The sequence below is a fragment of the Chelonia mydas genome, chromosome 11 (genome assembly GCF_015237465.2).
Source record: "Chelonia mydas isolate rCheMyd1 chromosome 11, rCheMyd1.pri.v2, whole genome shotgun sequence".
Taxonomy (NCBI): Eukaryota; Metazoa; Chordata; order Testudines; family Cheloniidae; genus Chelonia; species Chelonia mydas.
The window spans coordinates 41063110-41088073 of record NC_051251.2 but is presented as its reverse complement, the minus strand read 5'-3'; the positions used below and the strand labels follow the sequence as shown (position 1 = coordinate 41088073).

At 39.7% G+C, this 24964-nt stretch overlaps 1 pseudogene; it reads left to right on the top strand.

Annotated features, from left to right (window-relative positions):
• Positions 1 to 24964, top strand: part of LOC122462431 — a 213028-nt pseudogene that overhangs the window by 100003 nt on the left and 88061 nt on the right.

Here is a 24964-nt window from a genome sequence, read left to right as displayed (position 1 = left end):
TATGTTGAAGCATCAATCTTGATGGTCACCATGCAGGGACTTGCACTCCTAATTTCTTCAGCTCTTGGCTGGACTCAGCAGTTCTTCCTCAAAAACGCAGGTCCTCCTGACTGCTGTTTCCTCAAGCCTCTTCTTCTTAAGGTTTCTGCTCCTGCCTCTCACTGAAGGTAGCTCCTGACAGGATTCTGAGTCCCCTCTGGATACCCTGCATCCCTTTGTCTTTCTCCTTCTCACTGATCGCACATGCTCCCTTTTATAGAGAATCCTGCCCCCTGGCTGCTATCCAGTAATCCTGCTCACCTGACCAAACACACACTGTCCCATACACAAATCCATCACAAGGGGATGGATAACAAAATACAGGCGGAGACGAGTCCAGCTCCCTAGAAGGGCCAGTCTACCCTCTGATAGTGTATTTGTGTGTGCAAGCAGCTGTATGTGTCAGCAGATTTTGAAATTTCACACCTATCCACCCATTTGCACATGGTATTACTGAAATTACAAACTCAAATTACTATTTGCTGTGCATGTAGATTGAATAATTGACATGCAGAAAGGTACATAGGTGCACCATTAACTAATTTGCACATGCAAATGATTGTTTCCATACAGATGTTTGTGGGCTGACCTATTGCACTCTTTTTTGAAAATCTGGTATTTAAAATGGGATTACAGTCTGCAAAGTGGCTCTAAAATAACACCGTGGAGCTCTATAGTTATTCTCTCTGTGATTGTTCTAAGTTATGCTCTTCTAACTTACACTGGATGCTAACAGCCTCAGAGGTCTGTTGTGACAACTGAGGGTTACAGAGGCATAGAGATACCACCCCAGCTGTAGGAAGGGGGCATGGGAATGGCTATATCAATTCTACACCATCCAAGGCCCTCCTTGGACCGGGAAGATCTTACAATAGACAGTTTTCAGGTTGTCTTCTGCTAACAGAGTGACATAAAGCAACTTTACTGAATTTAAGAAGTGAGTCCTTATTTCTGATGGCAGGATTTATGCCTTGGGCTCTCTTCTTACACTTCTCAATACCCAGCTGGATACTGTGAATTTTGCTTAACAGCGTTTACCTTATGCTATGTGATATTCCCATCAGAGGCAGACATTTTATCTCAATAGTCCCAATACATGTTATGCTTGGAGATGCATGGACTATATGGGGGGAGGGAGCGGGGGGCATCTAACTAGAATTACCTTCCCAGCAGTTGTAAGTTGAGGTGTTTTCTGTTTCTCCTTTGAGCTTGTCAAGTTTTGGTTTGGAAATGAATAACTGAGAAATATTTACTCCCAAATCCTCTTCCTCTGGTGCTCCTTTCTTTCACTAAGCAGAAGCAGTCAGAATCCCAGAAATATATGTCCTAGTATACTTTGAGCTGCATCTGAAAAACCCTGCTACACATTCTTGTGTTTTTTCTGAACACTTTTGTGGCTATTGGGCCCTTGTTAAAAAAAAAAAAGACTATAATTATATCGATAAGAGCTATTAGTGTTTGTTATAATAAAATAAATCATCAATATAATGTCCTTCCTAAGAATTACAGCCTCTCCTTCCTGCCACTACACTGTTGTGCTAGGGTGTTATCTGCATTCTTATGTCTGGCATTTGCAATTTTTGATGGCCTTCAGTCCTCAAACTATCCCTACTCCATGTGCGTACATTAAATAAACCTAGATTAGCAAGCATTTTGGAGATAAAACGGAGCTAGTGTAGTGCAAAGGACTGCACTTCCCTAAGGTCAGGCTCATTTGATAGGTTAAATACTAACTTGATAGTAATTATGATCTCCATAGAGTGAAACAAGGAGAGAATAAGATATTTAATACCGTGTGCATTGGCTATGAAAACCTTTTCAACTCTTGCTTTCATCCTTAAGGTTTTCAGTTTTATTAAAAATATATTGGTGTATTTTTAAAGAAATAATGACCCTTTTCTCCATTCACGTTTTTCTTTTCGTTCAGAAACTTTTCTCTGTGTTTACTCTCCACTTCCCAAGGATGGATGCTCTAGCTACCATCTACAGCAGCATCATAAATATCCATTTCCAGCACTGGGGCTTCTGTTACAGTGTACTGAAATCTATCAGCACACTCACACAAGCTGCACTTTGTCTGCATCAGAAAATGGCCCAGAATTTCCTACCCACAGCTATTAGATTCCATTATCTTTTTAATTTAAGAGGTGCTTCCTACCTACACATATTCCAGCCAACACAGTTTCCTCTGCTATGTATAGGATCAGACCAATCAACCTTTTCCTCCACCATGCATTGTAAATGTTTATAAGATTTATGTTACTCTTCTTAAAGTCTCTAGTCAAACTGAGCTGAGGATTGCCCTCACATAAATACATACACATAACCCCTGTTAACGCCAAAAGGAGTTGATGATCTCCAAAATATTTTGCAATAGGGTTCCCTTATGTTGACACACAAGCCTTGGAAAATAGTTCAGCATCCGGAGTCCAAATCAATTGAAAGATATGGAGGATGCAAGAGTTTCATCCTGGGAGATGAGGAGATACACCCCCACCAGAGAGAGAAAGGGATGTAAAGATACCAGTAGAATAGTTTTATCCACGTTCCACACACTGCTGTGCCTGAGTAAACCAGGATTTAAACTCTTTATGCAACCTTAGAAGAGTAATTTTTTTGTTTTTTCAATTGTACTGCAGCCCAGTGCTTGTTTAATAATGGACACACCCTTATTCACAGCATCAGAAGTTTGTGATTAAAAGTCTAATACAGGATAGTTACCTATGTAGGTATATGCAGTACACCAAGCTTTTGTCAGCCATGAAAACTATCATATGATGAAAAGAGGTTCACATTCCAGACCTTCTCTAAACTGAATTTTAAACCCCATTGCCGTGGGGTGCCATGCTCAGGGCCAGAGCACTTCCTTCTGACTCCCTCTGGGGATTAGCTCTGCCAGTCCAACACCCCTCCTGTCATTACTCACTCCATCACTCTCTATCTCGCTTTCTCGCTCTCTCAGGACTCAACTGCTCCTGCTTTATGCTTGTCCCCCAGCAAGGTCATTGCAGTCCTCTCTTTGCAGGATATCAAAGTCTCTGGGAACCCAGGCAATCTTTCCTCTCCCTTCCCTTTAACAATACCACTGTCCAGTGGCTGGTAGGGGAACCCAGGCCTGTCCTCTATGTGGGGCTCCAGCCCAGCAGAGGTATTAGGGGTTTATGGGGTCCTGGGCCAGAGTACATGGGGCCCCATCCCACCTCTTCCGCCTGCAGTTCCCCCTGACTGCCTCTGGCCCTCCTGTTGGGGAAATGGGGTCAGGGCACAGGGGCTTGCCCCCTCCCTGGCAGGAGTGCTTGGTGGGCACCCATTTTTCCAGGGGCCCCCCAATTGGCCAGGGACCCTGGGCACAAGCCCCAATGGCCTAGTGGCAAATCCGCCACTGCAGCCTAGGGACCATACAACAAGCAGTCAAGGTCTGCTCAGTCTTACTGCTAGATCCCTGAGCTACTTCCTCCCTTACTGTCTCTCACCTTGATAGTGACTGCAGTTTCTCTCTCTCTCTCTCTCTCTGCAGCCCCCTTCTACTCTCAGCTCCTGGGCGTTATTTAGGCCCCTCCTGTTCCTGTCTAGCTGACCATTATCTCTAATTCATCCCTGTTCCCTGGCTTCTCCTCCAGGGGCAGCCTAGGGGGCTAATTAGCCCACCTGCCACCTTAACCCCTTCAGGTCTTGTGTGTGGTGGACATGCCATCACTTCCCTGTTATAGTCTGCTCCTACCTCCGCTCTTTGTAATCGCTGTACATGGCCATGTCCTCAGGGTGTTCAGGGACAACATTACACTGCACATTTCTTCAGGGTGAATCTCATGAGGAATGATTTTGCCAGGCACTGAGCATCTCCTAAGATTTCCATTGATGTCAGGGGGAGAGGAGGGCTCTCATGCCCTCTAAGAAGGATCTTGGCACCTTGCAAGACCTAGTTCAAGTGAAGCAGTGTCAGTTTGTACCCACAAGTTAGAATGCCCCACCCATTAGCTAGCTGTCTTGGCAGGAACTTTCAAGAGACCAAGTTTTCTCCTGAGATTTCTAATGCTGCCTGAGCTGTGCTGGAAGCAAAAAGCACAATGAGGCATGGAAATAAAAATGAATGAGAGTACATAGTGTTTGATTCTCAAAATGGGGGAAAGGGTTTGTCGCAGAGGAAGAAGAGTGTTCCTATTTTATTTTCAAGGTGGTTTCCCTCCCTTTATCCTACCACTATTTATTGAAGTGAGAACCTTTTTGGTATTGTGGGTCAGGTTTATCGGAGGCTAGAAAGAGTGTGAGGCAGCATGTAGGGAGTCTGCCGGAGTGCGAAGGAGGTCAGCAATTTGGGCAGCCTGAGCAGAGCGGGCAGTAGCACATGCGGTTGATAGTGTGACTTTTATTTACAGGTATTTAGGCACCTGACTTCTATTGATGTCAATGGGAGTTAGTGCTTAAACAGCATTGAGGATCTGGCCCTTATACCATTTCTGGTCTGTTACTGGTTGTCTGTAGCTTTTGTGGTCTATTTCACATTTGCAAAGCCAAGGTCCCTGACACCTGCTTTTTCTGCATCCTGTTTAGATGCAGAAAGTGCTGGATGTTAGTTTTTGAGATCGCCTAGTACAACTGGATGAAAAGGTCACCAAAGAAGGAAAAAATTTCCCAAGAAACTCCCCTGATGTCAAAAAATGCCCAGATAGGTTCCTAATCGCTCCTCACACCAGGTGTAGAATTCTGGGCTTAAATAAGTGAGCTGGGATTAACATGTCCCTGAATGAGAGAGTTAGGGAAGGTATGGTTACATGAGCCACCTGCTTCACGCTCTCAAGACGTAGTCTGACATGCCAGGGTGACACCATAGTGTTAGCTGCCCAAAGTCAAGGTGTTGTGTGCATTAGCACTATGTGTGACAGAATTTCAGCTGCTGAAGCCTAGAGATTAATGACCTCTGGAGACAAGTAGAAATTGTGGGTGAATAGTGGCTCTGCTGAAGTTAGTAGGAGCTTTGCCTTTGACTTCAGTGGGGTCAGGATTTCACTCCATATATTGTTAAGCAATGGTGACCAGTCGGGAAAAATGGAGGATAGAAAAGTGTTAGGCAATAAGAAGTACCATGAAGGTGCCAGTCAAACTGTACAGTGAATTGGAATCAACTTTAAGCGAGGTAGTAGGGGACTAAAGACTCACTTATTTGTAACGTCACTGGTAGTACTGGTGCTGAAGTCCTTCAGGTGTGTTCCCGGGTCAGCTAGGAATATGTGTCAGAGGTAATGAGAATGCGAGTGGCAGTGGGGGGACAGTGCGGTCCTGGCAAAATATTGTGAGGCTGAGTTGAATAGGGGGAGTGAAGCATGTCAGAGACAAATAAAACAGGAAACATTATCTCAGCAAAAATGAAATATTAGTAGAGAATGGGAGAAAAAGGAATCACTGTTCCTGAAGCAGCCACAGAACCTCATTATATAACTTCTGCTGCTCTGACAACAAATCATTAATTTCCTAGTAAACACACACATTTATGGAAAGCAAATATTCATATTTTGGTGACACAAAAATGCATCTAACTGAATGGAGCATTTTAGTTACTAATCAGAAATGGATAGTATAATGTTCATAAAAAGTCAAGCATGGAAATGAAATTTGAAAATATTTTTGCAGGGAATGTTTTTTGCATTTCAAGAGTGTGTGAGATTTCCTATTGACTTGGTTCATTTATGGCTTCCATGAATCATTCTGAGTCTAGTCAGATGAACTTATGGAGGAAAAGGATATTGAACATTTTAACAAAGTTCTTATTGATACTGTAAAAAGACATTTTGAGGTATGATTTCAATATATATGAGATACCTATGAGTAATACGTGTGAGTGCTTCTATGCTGTTTCATGCCGTATTACCTCCCATTTACCCAAAATTTAGGATAATTAGAATGGGATTCATGATTTTAAATAAGAATATACCTGACAGCTCTGTGGATCATTGTATAACAGGTTCCTTTTTCTTGTTTCTATGTATTCATATGCCTAACTGGACATGATTTGAATATTATGAAAAGGATAGTATTAAATACTCCCTGTTATATTGGAAACATAGTTATTCCAGTTTCTTCTTTGAAATGAGATTGTTTACCTTCCATTCTGGTCAGCTACTTGTATGTTACAACCTCATGGTGAATGCTGCAATGAAAAATGAGAGCCTTATGGTATTAGTAAATGGGTAAAACTAATGATAGAAACTACATGAAATAATAAATATATATATAAAAATCTGCTTCTTGAGTAGAAGCCTCAGTGAAATGGTCTGGTTGTGTTAAATCATTTCCTTCTGAACAAGTGTCAGTGCAAAACTCTCACACAATTGTCAGTAACTGGCACCCTTGTTGGTAGGCTCATCAGAGAAAACAAAGACCGAATTACCATGAAAACGAAACTTCTGGAAGGAGTCCCTCCAGATTACGGTTGTGGCTTGTTGGCAGGGAATGATGGGGAAATGTAAATTGCCACTGTGTATGCTGTATTTGCTTTGTGGGTAGAGGATTTCAGCCTCCAAAGATGTCAATTCAGCAGCTTTCACAAGCACTAACAATTCATTCAAAACATTAAAATTAGGAGAAAAAATGTGATAAAGGGTTAATGTGCTGTGTGAATGCTTGTTTATATCTCTCTATTGTTACCATCAGGGTGTTGATGAGCACGTATTTATCCATAAGCCACTAATTTACTGCCACTTTGCCCATGGTGTTGGAGAACCTTGTTACTTTCCAGTATCTGATTGGGAGAAGCTGACCAGAATTTTAACAGATTCATTAGAGCACTACAATGAGCTTCATGCTGCAATGAATCTTGTTCTTTTTGAGGATGCTATACAGCACATGTAAGTTTCCTTACTTTCAGCTGGTATAATGTGTACTCTAACAAAGATAATCACTGAAGTGCAAATTCGTTTAAAGGTGACCTGCAAGGGTATTAAAAATAACCTCACATATCTTTAGAGCAGTGTGCTGAGTGCCTCAAGTGACCAGACTAAGCCAGGCATTTAGCACTGTTTTAAAATAAAATGTAACAATTTTTACTTTTAAAGGTTCCAAGAAACCTCAACCCACGGTGAATTGTTGGCTTCCTCTCAGTGTGACCCACCAAGCATGTTGCTGATCACATCAAATCTACTGTAGGGCCCTGGGGCAGACTGCAGCTTTACCCATTACAATATTTTAAGATTTGTTATTACAATATTATATTGATTTCAAATATTTTACATTTCTATGTGGGAACGAAATAAAGGTTATTTAAAAAACACTTTGAAATCTAGGAAGGAGGCTTAATTAACTCCCCCAGGCTCACTCCAGTCTGAAGTGGGGTTCTGTGGTAGATATGACATCTGTTTAGTCAATGCCAGTAGGTCATCTACAACTGGAGGTATTGATCCAGTGTGTCTAGACTTTGCAAAGGCTAAAAAAGAGGGGTGGGGGGAAGGGAAGTAAAGTAAGATATACATTTTAAATCCCTTTGGGGGGATTTTCTGGGACATCCCTTGCATCTTTTGTAAGCTGATTGTTTATTGATAAAATTATTTTACAGGCCCTTTTTAATACAGACCTAAGTTTTGCACCTAGGGAGCCAAATTTAGCTCTGGTTTAACTCCATTGTCTTATGCTTTATTAGGTTTATTTAATTCGTTATTACATTTATTTTAGCCTAAACATGAGCTAGACACTTACTGCATGTGTAAATTAGGATTACTCACATGAGCTAAGATTTGCAGGATCCGTTATTAAAATTAAGCATTCACTGATTTTGTTGTTTGTTCACTTTTTGCATTCAATTTAGCTTAAATAGTAAAACTACACTAGTCAGTTTTGCTTTGTATATGGTGTTTCACCGTTTGGTTCTCATATATTTGTACAATGCCAGTGTTTTTGAGCTCACAACATTATAGGTAAAAAGAAAAGGAGTACTTATGGCACCTTAGAGACTAAAATTTATTTGAGCATAAGCTTTCATGAGCTACAGCTTACTTCAGCTTATGCTCAAATAAATTTGTTAGTCTCTAAGGTGCCACAAGTACTCCTTTTCTTTTTGCGAATACAGACTAACACGGCTGCTACTCTGAAACCTAACATTATAGGTGAAATTTAAGTCACCATCCCCTGCCAAATCCTTCACACACACCCCCTTCACTAAAATATAATGCAAAATAAGAAAATATTTCTGTTTGCTGATTTTTGGAATCCCTGACACACACACACACACCCCTCCTCAAAGCCTAAAATGGGGGTCTGTATCCCTTGGCACAGCAAAAAGGCCTCTCAAGGATACCTTTGAATTGTGAACAATATTTTCCATTTTGAGGAATGTCATTAGATTCACCTTGGCACAAAAGTAGAAATACAAGTAAATGGTGGAGGATCCCCAAAGGAATGTAAAAATTCTTCTTCCACTGGGACCCAGAGCAAAAAGCATATTAGCTCTTCATCTTGTTTGGATTTTGTTAATTAAGAAAAATGTACTTAGTTACTCTGACAGGAAGCAGTGTATGTAGAGGCTGAACTGAGCCTGAGACCAGATGTCACATAGTCTGAGATAGCATAAGTTTCTTGTGCTACTTCACTGTTAATAGAGTAGAACCTCATCAATTATGGTAGCTAAAAGAACTCCATATTTTACTCAAGTGGGAATGTAATTAAGCCATACGATAGAGGCTTTATCCTTTTACTGCTATACATGGTTGGTTGTGTCTTAACGATCTTAAATGACGTTTTTGTTCAACGTTTTTCAACATGGAAATTACAGGAACAGGCAATTGGGGAATATGTTGACCCGTTCATATCTAGTTCACCAGTTTGAATGCAGTCAGTGACAGTAGTGACCAAAAGTGACTGCTCTCTGCTGGCTGTATTTGAAGAAGGTCTCAGTCCAGTTCCTAGTAGGTGTCCATATCCTACAGATTATCACTGGCACTAACTGGTAGTCCCAGCAGAGAAGCCAGAGGCTGACTAGGCTTATAGAATTACTGTAGCTTTGACATTCCCAAGGGCCTAGAAAATAAGCAGATATGATCGATACCTTCAGTATTTTCCTCTCATCACCTTTTTAAAAAATATCTCCCTTTTGAAGGTTTCCTTACCATATATGGCCCACCCCGAAAGATTAGGAAGATGGCAATCGAGACTGGGACTCTGCAGCTTGGATCTATCTGTGAAAATCAAACTAACATTTTCTAGCCCATAAACTTCGATAGATTACATATGATGGAAAAGTCTGCTACCAAGCAAAAATAAAAACACTGTAATTTAATATCATTTCCATAGGTGTCATGTCAGCTGCATTCTTGAGGCCCCATATGGCAATGCTCTCTTAATTGGAGTTGGAGGTAAGGGCAAGCAAAGTTGGTGCTGCTTAGCAGCCTTTCTCAGCTCCCTGGCAGTTTTCCAAATAGCTTTTGGTAAAGGAAATGCTATTCATGATCTCAGGGTAAAAGTTTTAATTTCTTTTAACATACTGTTTTTATTTCCCAACGTTCATAGAATTACCCACTTTCTGTCAGCCGATGATGGGAGATTACTTGCTGTACGTGAGCAATGAATAACAGATTATTTTATGTGTGTGCACGTCTGTGCATAGTGATGGTAGCCCTCAACACGTGATTGTGGGTTTTGCCTCTCCCTATTACTAAAGTTGTATGTTGTGAGCCTAGAAATGCTCCCTGTATTGATTGGTTTCCCCCTTACCAGAGGGAACATTCAACAGTTTGTGAAGATGACTTTCTGGCTGCTTTGTGCTGAGTGGTGCAATTTTATGTGAATTGTTTTCTGTCTCCTTACTTGTCCTTTATCTCACAGTCTCTGCTAAGGAAGCACAAACCAAATATCATTTAATTCTGGGTTTAACTTTCAAACTCTGTGTTTGAGAGGATTAGAAATTAGGCAAAGTAAATTCCCCCATTTTAGCATGGACTAAATCACTAAAGCACAGACAATATCTTAAGCTTAACTGTGGCCAGCTTTTATTTGTGACCTAACTGTGGCAATTGTTCATATTGGCCTGTAGCCATAACATCTTGACAAAGGGCCAAATTTACTAGCTGGAAGTCAGTGGACTTGTATTACAGAGTAATTTAGCCTCAAGAAATATATATATATATATATATATATATATATATATATATATATATATATATATATATATATATATATATATAATATTTATTTATTTATATCAGTGGATAACTTTATTTCATATTTCTGTAGTTCATTGAAAATAAACGGGTCTTTACCCCATTGTGACTGACAGATTGCATCCGATGAAGTGAGCTGTAGCTCACGAAAGCTTATGCTCAAATAAATTGGTTAGTCTCTAAGGTGCCACAAATACTCCTTTTCTTTTTGCAAATACAGACTAACACGGCTGCTACTCTGAAACCAGATTAAAATATAAAATTTATAACCTTCAGAAAATATATGGTCAAAACTATGATGTTATTACCAATTTCCTAAATGCTTATTTCTATAAAACAGTAGAAGAGCTCCAAAGAAGGCTTTAAGTAACTAAGAATATGTTCTTAATTTAAAAAGTAAAAATAAGTTTTACATTTATTATACATAATAAAATATAAGTAATTAAAGAATATTTTGTAATGGAGTTCAGATATCAGAAACTCAAGCTACAGAAAAAAAGATTTGTTAGTGTTCTCATCAGCAGAATCTTGCAATTGAGAAACTTACTGCTCTGGGTCTAGGTGGAAGGTGGTAGCTGGTGGTCTTCTCTTTCAGGATTTCATCCTGGGGGGATGAATATTCCAACATCATCTGGCAAAGAGTTCCACAGGTTGATTGTGCATTATGTGAAGAAATACATCCTTTCGTTTGTTTTAAACCTGCTGCCTATTAATTTCATTTGGTGATTCTTAGTTCTGTGTTATGAGAAGGAGTAAATAACACTTCCTTATTTTCTTTCTCCACACCAGTTATGATTTTATAGACCTCAGTCATATTCCCCCTTAGTCATCTTTTTTCCAAGCTGAAAAGTGCCAGTCTTATTAATCTCTCCTCATACGAAAGCCGTTCCATACCCATAATAATTTTTGTTGCCCTTTTCTGAACCTTTTCCAATTCCAATATATCTTTTTTGAGATGGGGCAACCACATCTGCATAAAATATTCAAGATGTGGTCTTACCGTGGATTTATATAGAGGCAATATGATATTTTCTGTCTTATTATCTATCCCTTTCTTAATGATTCCCAACATTCTGTTTGCTTTTCTGACTGCCCCATCACATTGAGTGGATGTTTTCAGAGAACTATCCACAATGACTCCAAGATCACTTTCTTGAGTGGTAACAGCGAATTTACACCCCCTCACTTTATAGGTATAATTGGGATTATGTTTTCCAATGTGCATTACTTTGCATTTATCAACATTGAATTTCGTCTGCTATTTTGTTGCCCAATCACCCAGTGTTGAGAGATGGTTTTGTAGCTCTTTGCAGTCTGCCTGGGACTTAACTATCTTGAGTAATTTTGTATTGGCATATGATAGTCAAAGTACTGTTGTGGTTTTTTAATCAATGTGTTCTGCACTGGATTTATGCATGCCTTTAGTGTCCATACTTCCCCATGTAAAAAACAAGAATAGAGTATGCCACATGAATAATTTGTATTCATCTACATGTCTCTGTTTTTAACTTGGATTCTCATGCCTGTGAAGATCTGTCATCTTCATACATTTTTATGTGGAGTTTCAGGGGTGGTGCAGTGATCTTCATGGCAACATAGCACTTTTTTTATTGAGGACCCAGTGGTATCTCAGCAATGTTTGGAAGACAAACTGATGGTGGTTGCTCTACAATTATTAGATACGTTGTCCCTAGGTATCACCAAAATGGTGGCACAGAAATAAATATCCACATGTTTAAACCCTTTCCAATCGCAATCCTTTCCTTGTTTTCTGTATGCAATAAATAAAGTAATAAATAGAAACGTGGTTTTACTATAAAAGGACATTAACATTATTTACCATCTGTAAGTTATTGTTGGGACAAAATGATCTGTAGCTGAAAACTTACAAATGAACGGGCCATGTTTCTCTCTAGTGCAATTATACGGAATTTAGTAGAGTTATACTAGGGGTTAATTTGGCCCCATGGGCCAAGTTAAGTGATATGGGCTTATAGAATTACTGTAGCTTTGACATTCCCAAGGGCCTAGAAAATAAGCAGATATGATCAATACAGTTGACCTTCAGTATTTTCCTCTCATCACCTTTTTAAAAAAATCTCCCTTTTGAAGGTTTCCCTACCATATATGGCCCAGATTATGCATTGCAAATTACACAGGTGAAACTCAGAGTGGCACAGAGGTGACCCATTGAAGTGAATGGGGCTATATGTGGGTGCACCCATGTGGTTCTCAATGCTAGATCAGTGCCTGACTGAATGAACCAACTGTACCTCATGTTCACCTGCTGAGCCTGCTCTGAAGTGTGCATCTCAGTTTTGAGTTGGATGCCCTTTGGGGTTTCAGCAGATGCACAGATATTGTATATATGTTACTTATCTAGAAACAACAGTACAAAAACATCCCTTTGTTCTTCACATTCATATGACCATTCTGTCGATCCCAGAATATGAGTCAGAGTTTTTCATGAACTGGTCCTTAAATCTGATTTATGTGCTCCATAGCATCATGGTTTGCTTTTCACAAAACACCATCTACTCAAGTTTTACTTGACTTTTATGATCTGTCTAAAATGTATCTTCCTGATATTCACAATGATTTAAAATCACCATTCTTCTCCCCCACACCTTCAGAGATGCTTGTTTCACTGCTTCTCTCTTACTAGTTATAGTAATTGTGTCCTGTCTAGAATCCCAGCATTTTACTGGAAAACTAAACAGTATACAGGAAAACATTTGTGATGGAAAATAGGAAAATACTATATGAGGAACAATCAGCGTGGGCTTTATAGGGTAATCAGCAAGCTGATCTGAGCGCAAAATGATTGTTCATCTTTTTGGGTAGCTTCCCTGTCTTTCTTTGTGACAGTGGCTAGATCTTCAAATTGTTAATTATGTACTGCCCTCTAGGGATTTGTGTTTTGCTTGTGGCAACCTGCTTGGAGGCCTTAAGGGATCCATTTATTGCAGTCTGTATTTCTCATATGGAATGCTTACTTCTCTCTTCACCTTTTTTTGACCTTGATAGTAACTTTGAATATCTCCTGTTCCAGATATCATTATTTTTAAGTTGCTTTTTAACCTCTTCCAGGTTGTGTTGGTTTTTTTTTGACTATTGGCATCCTGTGGGTTTGTGTTTTGTGTTCAGTGGATTTTAAGTAGGCATGCATGTGTGTATCTATAGAGGAAGTGTATGCATATATATGTGGAAATATATGATATCATAAATACAAATTCCTTTTACATTATTTTAATAAAACAGATTTTTAACTTTTTATTTGTGATATTTCCAACCGAGTGTTTCTTAATGTGTATGTATATTCAGACTGTGGAAATGACCAATTGTATTTCCTACCTCCGAGTGATGTTTTCACCCTTTATTTTAAAGTTATAGCGAAGAATATTAGCACTGTTCCTTCTCACAAGTGCTCAGATACCCTAGGAGTCTTTTCTTGTTTTAGTTAATGACATGTTAGCATCAGGTAAAAAATAATAATAACAATGAAAACTAGTTTCTGTTGCACTTTATAAAGTAATATATAAAACTCAAATCATACAGGTTAAGAAGACCACTGGAGAAATCTTTACAGGTTTAAAATAAAGAACATTGACAAATATATTCATGATCAGAAATATAAGATCTTAAAATGAGCAAAGGGCAGCAGGATTTGAATAGGCTTCATCAACAGAGGGGAGAGGTCAGCTGTGGAAATTAGTTATAGGAGCTAGCTATTAAGTCACCTCTGTGACACCAATAGTACAATCTGTTTAACATAATCATGTGCAATCAGCAAAAATGCCGTTTATTACAAAATGTTTTTCCCTTTTAATATTATTTAAAATGGTGCAATGCAAGGTGCACACACTTGCATTTCATGAGTACAAAGTATCATTAATGATTTGTGGTGTTTTCATGACATTGTTTTTCAAAGTACAATGTTGTTGGGAGATACCTCTCCAAATCTACTTTTGCTTAAGTAGTTGAAGGCTTGCTTTTAGATGGTTGAGGCTTGGTCCTTATATTGTCCTCATAAACACTTGTGAGTGATAATGTTTAATGATCCTACATCAAGCAGGCTTATCTGCAGTCTTACATTACACACCTGTGTTTTAGTTCATTTAGCCTTCTTAACAATTTGATACCAGCCATCTCTTTGAAGTGCATATTACTGAGTTCTATGAACTGGCAAAAGTGGGTGAGGGATTGTCTAATAAAATACTTTAGCTTAGACTTACAGTATGCAATACTTATATTTTGATTTGTTATATATTTGCATTGTTGTTTCTCCCATGTTGATACGAAGGGTGGTCTGATGAGGTATCTGAATCTGGATTGATTGAAGGCCAGAGTTTGGAATTTGGGTTTCAGGCTGAACTAGGAGTATGGTTTATATTCAGGTTTGAGCGTGCTGAAATTTCACTAGCTGTTCCCATAAGACTTAGATCCAAATTAGTATAAATCTGAAAAGATCCGCTCCCCCTACCCCCAAGCTTTCCTTCATCTTTGGCCAAAAACTTGTGAGAATGGATGTTATTGTAAGATTTCCCTCATCCTGAGCAGACTGGATTTGGTAATAGGAGTTTCGATGGGAATTAGGTGCCTAATCTATTTAGGTGCTTTTGAAAATCCCACTAGGCACCTAATACCTAATACCTTTATAAAGTTGTGCAATTTGAGGAGCACAATATTCTATTCTTGCAGTGGGAATTTGTAGCAGGCATGACAATGTTGGGGTAAGTGCAAATGTTGTTCCAGAGGGAATCCGTTGGACAAAGGGCATGGGGTGGTACCATCAGGCAATTCTAGGGGGTTAGTGCATGATAAGTGAAGTGGTCGAGTAGAGGCCAGGTGTAGCCAGCTGGTGTTCGCTAAGTCCACCTAACGGTGACTTCTCCCTTAGTGCGGACATGGTCTGACAGTTTCTTTTACTTTCTCCATACGCTGTGTCTCTGCAGTGCTCCATCTCTGGGAATAAGAGAGCTCTAAAATGTCACTCAAAGAGAATAGTGCGGGTGTGTGCTTTGACTCTTTATTGCCTGATTTTCTGTGGGTTAAGCATCTGTGCACTCAGCGTTCTGGAAGGGTGTTTTTGGGCAGTGAGTATTCCTTGTCTTGAGGAAGTAGTGGTATAACTGAAGGCAGAAGTAGGATTCCTGGGAACACCTCACTGACTCAGTTACCAGCTCTGCCCTCCTCCTGGTCCTTACATGCCTCCCGTAAAAGTTGTGGAGAAAGGAAGGTGGCAACCAACAGGCTGTGAGGAGCACATCTATTGGCTGGAGGCAGCACAGGGGAGTGAGGGTAGCCCCACACATTGTACTCCCCTTTGGGGGCTAGGATAGTGGGAAGAGGCTTTGCACAACCCTCTGTAGCATTGTAGAGGTGTGAAGTGGCCCATTCATTTCAGTTCATCTGAAAACCCCATGGAGATGAATACAGCTTGACACAATAGCTGTAAGAGGTGTGAAATGACCCATTCACCTCAGTGGGTGTTCTTCTTCTCCCTCTCCCAAAGTCTATCCCAGCCTCTGTTGTCAAATATCAGTTTTCAAGACAGTTTTGGTAGACACATAGGTTTTAGAGCAATTTGAATATTAACATCAACTCTTTATTGCAAGATGCTACATTTGAGGAATGCCTGCACCAAGAGAGACAGGCATACCAATATGCAACATAATCTAACTATGCACTTGGATTTTAGAGCATTTTGAAAATTAAAAGCAGCTCATAATATGGGCAACCATATATTGGACCTTTGATCAAATGACCCCAAATTTGCACCACAAACTCTACCCAGACCCCATGGTAGCACAGCAATATTATGCTGGGGCAGCAGAAACATGACAATTAACATTACATCAGGATTTTCATTTTAACAGAAATGAAAATGGTATAGAAAAATTCTCTCTCTTACAGTTAGAACATTATTTCTAAGGGTTAGTTTTAGTTTGCATACTGCTTGAGTTCCCCCCCACCCCAATAGCAGTTTGGGGTGGGGGAATATCATTTGAGGTTTGCTTTAAAAAGGGCCATGTGTCTAAGATTTTTCTACTGTCTGACATTTCCTTCAGAACCCATTTTCACAGGAACTACTGCTCTTTGAGGGGTGAAATTGATAGGAGTGATCGATTGGTTGGAATTATTGTAGAAAGTTGAAATTTGTTTTGTGTGTTTTATTTTTCATGTTTTGACTGATGACTATCCTGGTGCTGAAATAGTCAATGGCACCTTACACTGGTCCTTAGAATAAAGTTCTGTTTTATGGGTGCATTTCCTAATGCTCAGCAACCCCTTTGATCATGTTAGCATTGATGAGAATCACAATTACTTGCTTTGCTTCGATTTCAAGTTATTGGAGGGGAGACCTGTATCTCCAAAACCCCTTGCTCAAGCAGCCTCAAATTTGGCTCACTAATTCCACTCTGGATCCCCATGAGAGAACAATTTTCAAGATAATTTGAGTCAACATATGGATTTTAGAGCTTTTAGAGAAATGGGCTGTTAAACAGTAAACTAGTCTCAATGTTAACTAAAGTGATGCTACAGCCTCAATATACACTGTGAGAATCTAACGCATAATAGTATAACTATGAAATTGAATGGTGACAGTTTTCGGCATGGTAGCCGTGTTAGTCTGTGTCAGCAAAAAGAACAAGGAGTATTTGTGGCACCTTAGAGACTAAGAAATTTATTGGGGCATAAACTTTCGTGGGCTAAAACCCACTTCATCAGATGCATGGAGTAGAAAATACAGTAGGAAGATATATATATATATATATATATATATATATACACACACACACACACACAGAGAACATGAAAAGATGGGGGTTGCCATACCAACTCTAACGAGACAAATCAATTAAGGTGGGCTATTACCAGCAGGAGGGAAAAAAAACTTTTGTTGTGATAATCAGGCTGGCCTGTTTCAAACAATTGACAAGAAGGTGCGAGTAACAGTAGCAAAAATTAGCATGGGGAAATAGTTTTTAGTTTCTGTAATGACCCATCCATTCCCTGTCTTTATTCAAGCCTAATTTGATGGTGTCCAGTCTGCAAATTAATTCCAGTTCTGCAGTTTCTCATTGGTGGCTGTTTTTGATGTTTTTTTGTTGAGGAATTGCCACTTTTAGGTCTGTAATTGAGTGTCCAGGAAGACAGAAGTGTTCTCCAACTGGTTTTTGAATGTTATAATTCTTGACATCTGATTTGTGTCCATTTTTTCTTTTGCGTAGAGACTGTCCGGTTTGGCCAACATACATGGCAGAGGGGCATTGCTTGCACATGATGGCATATATCACATTGGTCTAAACTCTGGGATACAGATGTGGGGACTTGCATGAAAGACCCACTAAGCTTATTTCTACCAGGTTAGGTTAAAACTTTCCCAAGGCACAAATCCTTTCCTTGTCCTTGGATGGTATTGCTGCCACCACCAAGTGATTTAGACCAGAATTCAGGAAAAGGGCCACTTGGAGTCCCTATTTCCCCAAAATATTCCCCCAAGCCTCTTCACCCACTTTCCTTGAGAGGCTTGAGAATAATATACTAACCAATTGTTACAATGTGAGCACAGACCAAACCCCTGGGTTTTTAGGACACTGAAAATCAATCAGGTTCTTAAAAGAAGAATTTTATTTTTTAAAAAAAGTAAAAGAATCACACCTGTAAAATCAGGATGGAAGGTAACTTTACAGGGTAAATAAAAAGATTTAAAACACAGAGGATTCCCCTCTAGGCTCAGCTTCAAAGTTACAAAAAACAGGAATAAAACTCCCTCCCCATGCTAATTTTCCCCCTACTGTTACTCACACCTTCTTGTCACTGTTTGAAATGGGCCATCCTGATTATCACTAAAAAAGTTTTTTTTTCCCCTGCTGGTAATAGCCCACCTTAATTGATTTGTCTTGTTAGAGTTGGTATGGCAACCCCCATCTTTTCATGTTCTCTCTGTGTGTGTGTGTATATATATATCTATATATCTATATATATCTTCCTGCTGTATTTTCCACTCCATGCATCTGATGAAGTGGGTTTTAGCCCACTAAAGCTTATGCCCAAATAAATTTGTTAGTCTCTAAGGTGCCATAAGTACTCCTCATTCTTTTTATGAAATTGAAGGAGATCATGAATCCATACTTCCACCATCTAGATTCTAGACCATGGTCTGATGTGTTTTATTGTCCTCCCAGTAACGAGTTTGCAAAACCATAGAGAGCCACATCAAAAAGGAAATGTATGGATATCTGTAAACTTTCCCAATCAAGTGTGTACCTTTTATTTGTCTGCAGTGTGTCTCTTTTAAATTTCAGTTATAAAAAAGAAAAGCTCAAGTATATTTCCGCTATTTTTTACCTGCAAGGTAGTGATTTATTAGGATTAGAGTGAATTTGCTGTTTCTCACAGCTTTTGACAGCTAAACAGGGAAAAAACTAAGACAACTAAAAAGAGCTAAAATTAAGTGGCAGTCCTATTGCACTGCATACTTTTAGAAAGTGTTCTGAGCATAATGTATTAAAATTCTCTATAATTAATCCTTGTTTGCTAGGAAAATATTCAACCATGTCAGGAAATTATCTGTGAGGAATAAGCACTTTCCTTCCCCTGTTTCAATTTGTGTTGGTGGGTGGGAGAGAGAGGAAAAATAGCACAGATGCATTCAGTATTGTACAAAGAGTATGTATGGGCATTTCAATCGCTGATATTTCACTATGTTCTGATGCTAATGTAAGATATGTTGTGTTTGCATTTATAATTAAGATGAACAGATGGTGAAGACTCAGTTTAGAGTACTACTGTACATCCATTAAAATAATCTCTGCTGACAGTGATTCTTCACTATAACAGGAATTTAATTGCATATATTTCACATACACATTAGAAAGAATTCTGTCTTTAGCCATTTGCTCCATTAGGACAGTAGTAAGACTTCACCAGAACGGGATTTGTGCTGGAGACTCCATAGAGTAACAGATGCAGCTCTGAAGACTGTATTGAATTGAATTAATTCATGAACACTCTATGATGACTCAAAGAGAAAGCAATTTATTAAAATATGGGATTTCTTATTAAAAACACATTTTGAAAGGGGGAGGGGAATCTGGACTCAGTGTGATGTGCCTGATCCCAATTCTATTTCTACTATGAAGTAATGCCACTGACTTTATTGGAGTTACTCCTGACTCAGTTCCAGTTCAGAAAGCACATTCCTGATTTTAAGCATGTGTGCTGTGTCTCAGACTTAAAGTTAGGTGCACACTTAAGTGCCTTACTGAACTGGGGCCTTAAACTGGTGTAAGTGGGAGCAGAATCAAACCATTATCCGCACATTTGTTTTATATGGAAGCTACAAACAATGCATTTTGCAATTCATTATTATTATTATTGATTGCATTATAACATTTTGTGCTTTTCATTGGAGGATCTTTGGGGTTCACAAACATCAGTTAATTCAACACCTCTTTGAAGTTGGCATCATTTCTTAGCCTTTGTATAGACTGGTAAACTAAGGCACAGAGCTGCTAAGTAGTAATTTACCCAGCACAATATAGCAAGTCTGTTGTAGAAGTTGTAATATATAAAACCCTGTTTTTTTAACTATACCACATTCCCTCTTATATGATTGCCATTCTTATGAAAGTAGAATCAATTGAGCTCAGATTTGTGGGGGGGGGGTGATCAGAAACCATTATTTGTTAGTTATATGCCACCCCTGACCCTGCTTTTCTGGGAAGGGATGCTCCCTGCACAGTCATAGAATCATAGAATATCAGGGTTGGAAGGGACCTCAGGAGGTCATCTAGTCCAACCCCCTGCTCAAAGCAGGACCAATCCCTAATTTTTACCCCAGATCCCTAAATGGCACTCTCAAGGATTGAACTCACAATCCTGGGTTTAGCAGGCCAATGCTCAAACCACTGAGCTATCCCTCCCTCCAGTCATTGTGGTCTATAAAACTAAATTATTATGGTAAAATCAGGAAGGCCAAAATATCCCCATAAACACTAATTGATCTAAACTGGTACTGTTTGCAAATCAAAGGACTATAAAGGGGCTGGGGGAGAGAGACAGGCTGGGAGACAAAGGACCTAAAAAGGCAGCAAGTTTTAGAAAACATTCATTTGACTAATTTGCCCAACTTAATAAGGAAATGGTTTTATTTTGAGATATAGAAGTAATGATTGATTAGATGGGCATTATATTTATGATATGTGGGATGAGGAACGGCTGTGAATGGGTATAGAAAATATCTCACTGAGAGTGGAATAATCCATGAATCAGAGGAGGCAAAGCACAAAATACCAAAACACAGAGAAAGGGTTTAAATAACCACCAACCAAATCTTGGAAGAGGTCCAAAGAAGCAGAGAACAAAAAAGGAACCACATGCAGAATAATGGTTTTAGACAATAGAGAGGGAGAGAGAGAGCTGCAGATGCTTTTGAATGGAGTATGTGATCTTTAATTATAATTACCTAAATGTAAGGTCAAGACACTTGTGTATTGCTGTCTGTGGGGAACTGATTGAAAATTCAGAAGTAGCACTGAATCTGTGTGAAATCAGTTGTCAGGGTATACCCCCCCAAATCTGAACTTGGGGGGACAGATGTGGAGACCCGCATGAAAGACCCCCTAAGCTTATCTTCTACAAGCTTAGGTTAAAACTCTTCCAGGGCACAGTCTTCTGCCTTGGACAGATATTGCTGCCACCACCATGTGATTTTCACAGATATTCAGGGAAGGGTCACTTGGTGGAATCCCTATCCCCCCAAAATATCCCCCCAAGCCTCTTCACCCCCTTTCCTGGGGAGGCTTGAGAATAAAATACCAACCAGTTGCCTTAGCAATGTGAGCACAGACCAACCCCATGTCTAAGGACTTTGGAATCAAAGACTTCTTTAAAAAAAAGGTAAATTTTATTAAAAAAGAAAGAAACACATCTGAAAACAGGCTTTAGGGATTAAACACCAAAAATAACTTTCTTGGGGTTCAGCTTAAAGGTTACAAGCAAAACAAAAGCCCCTTGGGTTAGCACAGAGGAATCCACAAACCAAAACAACCAAAAAGGTTCCTAATCGCATCTGTCTTAACTTTTCCTGTGCTACTTAAGAGAGAGACAAAGAAAAAAAAACAACCCACACCCAGCAGTTTTTCCCATTTGAAAGGGTACAGACTCCCTATTGGTTCCCCTGGTCAGGTGCCAACTCAGGTTAAGTTTCTCTTAACCCTTTACAGTTATGACAATTAGGGTACAGCTGCTAAGGAGGATTCTATAGCTACTGACTGGCTGGGTGTCCATAAAAGGCAGCTACCCCCCTCATTTCTCACATCAGTTCTAAAATTCCTTATAGAAATTTTGATATTACTAAGTAGATTTTTGTTGTTGTTATTTCTTATTTGTAATTACACCTAAGGATTCTGGCTGAGATTGGTGCTGCACTGAAATCCATGACAATAAGATTGAGTCTTTTATCACTTAAAATAAAATGTAAAATTAAAATCCACAAATCCCCATAGGTGTAAATGAATTACTGACCAAAAAGTAAGACCATCCCATCTTAACTAACTCTGATCTCCCATTCATTTCATATTTTGCATCTTAATAATTCAGACAAGTGCTATGTCTTTTCTTACAAATTAACTTTTTAGCTAATCGGTAATAAAACCTCAGATTTGTTGCCATGAGTGACACCCTAGTTAAGAAGCAGCAGGGGTAGCAGACTCTTGATTCCTAGACTAAGGGTTTATCTTCGCTACTGCGCTACATCGGTACAGCTGCATCTGATGAAGACACGCTGTGTTGATGAGAGAGAGCTCTCCCACCAACAGCACGATGTAGGTAGACATGGCTTTAAATCGATGTAACTTATGTCACTGGGGGGGTGGTCATACCCCTGAGTGACGTAAATTACATCATGTTTAGTGGTAGTGCAGATTGAGAGAGATTAAGCACATACCTATGGTGATACAAACTGTCTCCTGTTACTAGCAATGCCACTTAACATCACTCCAGTTAGTTTATTATCCATCATAAGATCTTGTGCTGACTTCTGGGCACAGGAATATGCCGATATATCCAATGCTTGAACTGAGGCATTGTATGCAACAGTCTGATATGGCGATCAATGCTCTTGTTGTACCATATCTAGCTGACACATCATACCAGTGCAATGTTGACCTTTTGGTTCTTGCTTGGCTGCCTCGTTGTAATGCTAGCTTTGAGTTAAAGAAAGAGCATGAACAGCCCATTAAATGATGAATTACACAGAGAAGAGATCTCTGAAGGAGAGAGACCTTTCAAAGAAAAATTCCCATGCCCTGGGAACCCATCCTGGAACATGGGTGGCAGGAGCCAACCCCAGAGCAAGAGCAATGGAAGTAGATGCCAGAGTCTGCTACTAAACATGTAGTTAGAGGAGAGCCAAAAGAGAGAATGGGATGGAGGGAGGAGACTAAGAAATGAACATGAGGTGTGACAGGGTCAGACCAGATGGCTACAGGAGAGCGTTAGAAGGCAGATACATTAGTCCCAGATTAAGCAGGTCCGTTTTCCCTGGGTAAGGTAACAGGGGCAGTTCCAGAAGAAGAAGGAACTTCCTGGAACAAATTCAGGCAGGCAGGCTAATTAGGACACCTGGAGCCAATTAAGAAGCTGCTAGAATCAATTAGGGCAGGCTGGCTAATCAGGACACCTGAGTTTAAAAAGGACTTCACTTCAGTTTGTGGCATGCGTGTGAGGAGCTGGGAGCAAGAGGCACTAGGAGCTGAGAGGGAGATGGCTTGCTGCTGGAGGACTGAGGAGTACAAGCATTCTCAGACACCAGGAGGAAGATCCTGTGGTGAGGATAAAGAAGGTGTTGGGAGGAGGCCATGGGGAAGTAGCCCAGGGAGTTGTAGCTGTTGTACAGCTGTTCCTGGAGGCACTCTAGACAGCTGCAGTCCACAGGGTCCTGGGCTGGAACCAGGAGTAGAGGGTGGGCCTGGGTTACCCCCAAACCTCCCAATTCCTGATCAGACACAGGAGGAGTTGACCTGGACTGTGGGTTCCACCAGAGGGGAAGGTCTTTGGGCTGTTCCCCAACCCACATGGTGGGTCAGCAGAGACTGCGGGTATTATTCTCCTTCCTTTTTTGCATGCTGGCCAGTGGTGAGGTTAGCTGAGTGAATGGCAGGTTTGAGCCACTAGCAAAAGTGGCCAAGCTGAGGGTTGCCGTGAATCTCTGAGGCAAGCAAATCTGCCAATAAGCGCAGGACCCACCAAGGCAGAGGAGGAACTTTGTCACAGAGGGCAATGAAGAGCGATTGCGGGGTTAAAGAAGGTAGTGAGGGGAAAGGATATTTTGAGGTAAGATTTCAGGGAAGAGAAAATATTAGAAGTTGGAGAAGGACTAAGAAAGAGAGACCCTGTAATGGAGTGCAGCCAAGAGCTAGGAGAGGACATAAAGCTGATGGGGGAAGGGCAGACGTAAAAGATAGTCTGGAGAAGTGGAGCAGGGAAGAGAGAGAGAGAGACAGGAAAAGAACATGAAGGAAATAAGCAAAAGAAAGTGGAAGTAGAGACAAACACTTGGAAGAAGAGAACAAGAGAAAGGAATAAAGGGAGAAAAGCTGAAAGAAATGACTTTCAAGTTAGATAATTTTGTGTGTATTTGGTCCCATTATTGCTGCTCAACATTTTTTTGACAGGAAAATTTTTCTTTAGGTTTTTAAAAACCAAAACAAATCAAAATTTTGGATTTTTTCCCCCTACTTCTCACCCCTTTCCCCCCTTGAATCTTTAGAATCATATCTAAAGGTTTTGCTTTTTCGTCAGTTTTGTTTACCACTCTAACTTTTCAAAACTATTCCAACTTTGGAAAAGATACAGAGTGCTAAAAGGAAAAACTGAGACACTATAATATTGCTTGTCCAAAACTTTTCAAAAATTGAGGAAAGTATATCAAGTTAAAGAGTAGCAGAGTTATAATTAAAGCAAGGAAAAAAAGGAAGAAAAATGGAGACAGAAAATCTTTAAACTGAAAATAAAAAAACCAAAATGTTTGTTTTCAAAAAATGAATTGAAATGAAAAATTAAGATGTAAGAATAAAAAATTTCAACTGAATTTTTTTTGTTAGAAAAATTTTCAGGGAGTTTTTTTTTTTAACCAGTTCACATGCTTATTTTATTGTATTTCAGGGTAGACCAGAGGAAGCTCAAAGGTCAGCAAGTCCATTTTAAAGCCAGGACAATCTTTGGACCCATTGTGACCCTAGGGGGCAATCATATCTGTGGGTGTGGAGGGGGATGTTCTGTCCAGTTGTTGGCTGGAGGGCATAACCAAGTCTTTTGTGCTGGAATTTAAGCATTGGAGATAAAGATATCATGAAAGAAACTGACTGAATTTTTGTCACCATTGTACATACTAACCCCCTGTTGTACTCCATCTAGTTCATGGATCAGTGTTTGCAGTGACATTTGAGGTAAATTGGGCTGGTGATAATGACTGAAGAGAGCAGTGCAGATGGATATACTGGGAAAATGAGAGAGGTTCCCGTGGTGAAATTCTGGATAAAAGCAAGAAATTAACTGCCTTCCAGGCCAAGTAACTCGGAGTCAGACCACCATCATTTTGATTGAAGTAGCAAGAGACAGCAAAGGAGCCTGTTCTAGATGAGAACAAGCACAAAGGTGGAAAGAAAGACAGGGAGGAAAAAAGGCTTTTAGTGAATCAAAAGCACCTACTAACTAAAAATAAATAAAACGAAAGGAGAGGAATCAAACTTCATTTCCTGTAAGTTTTACTG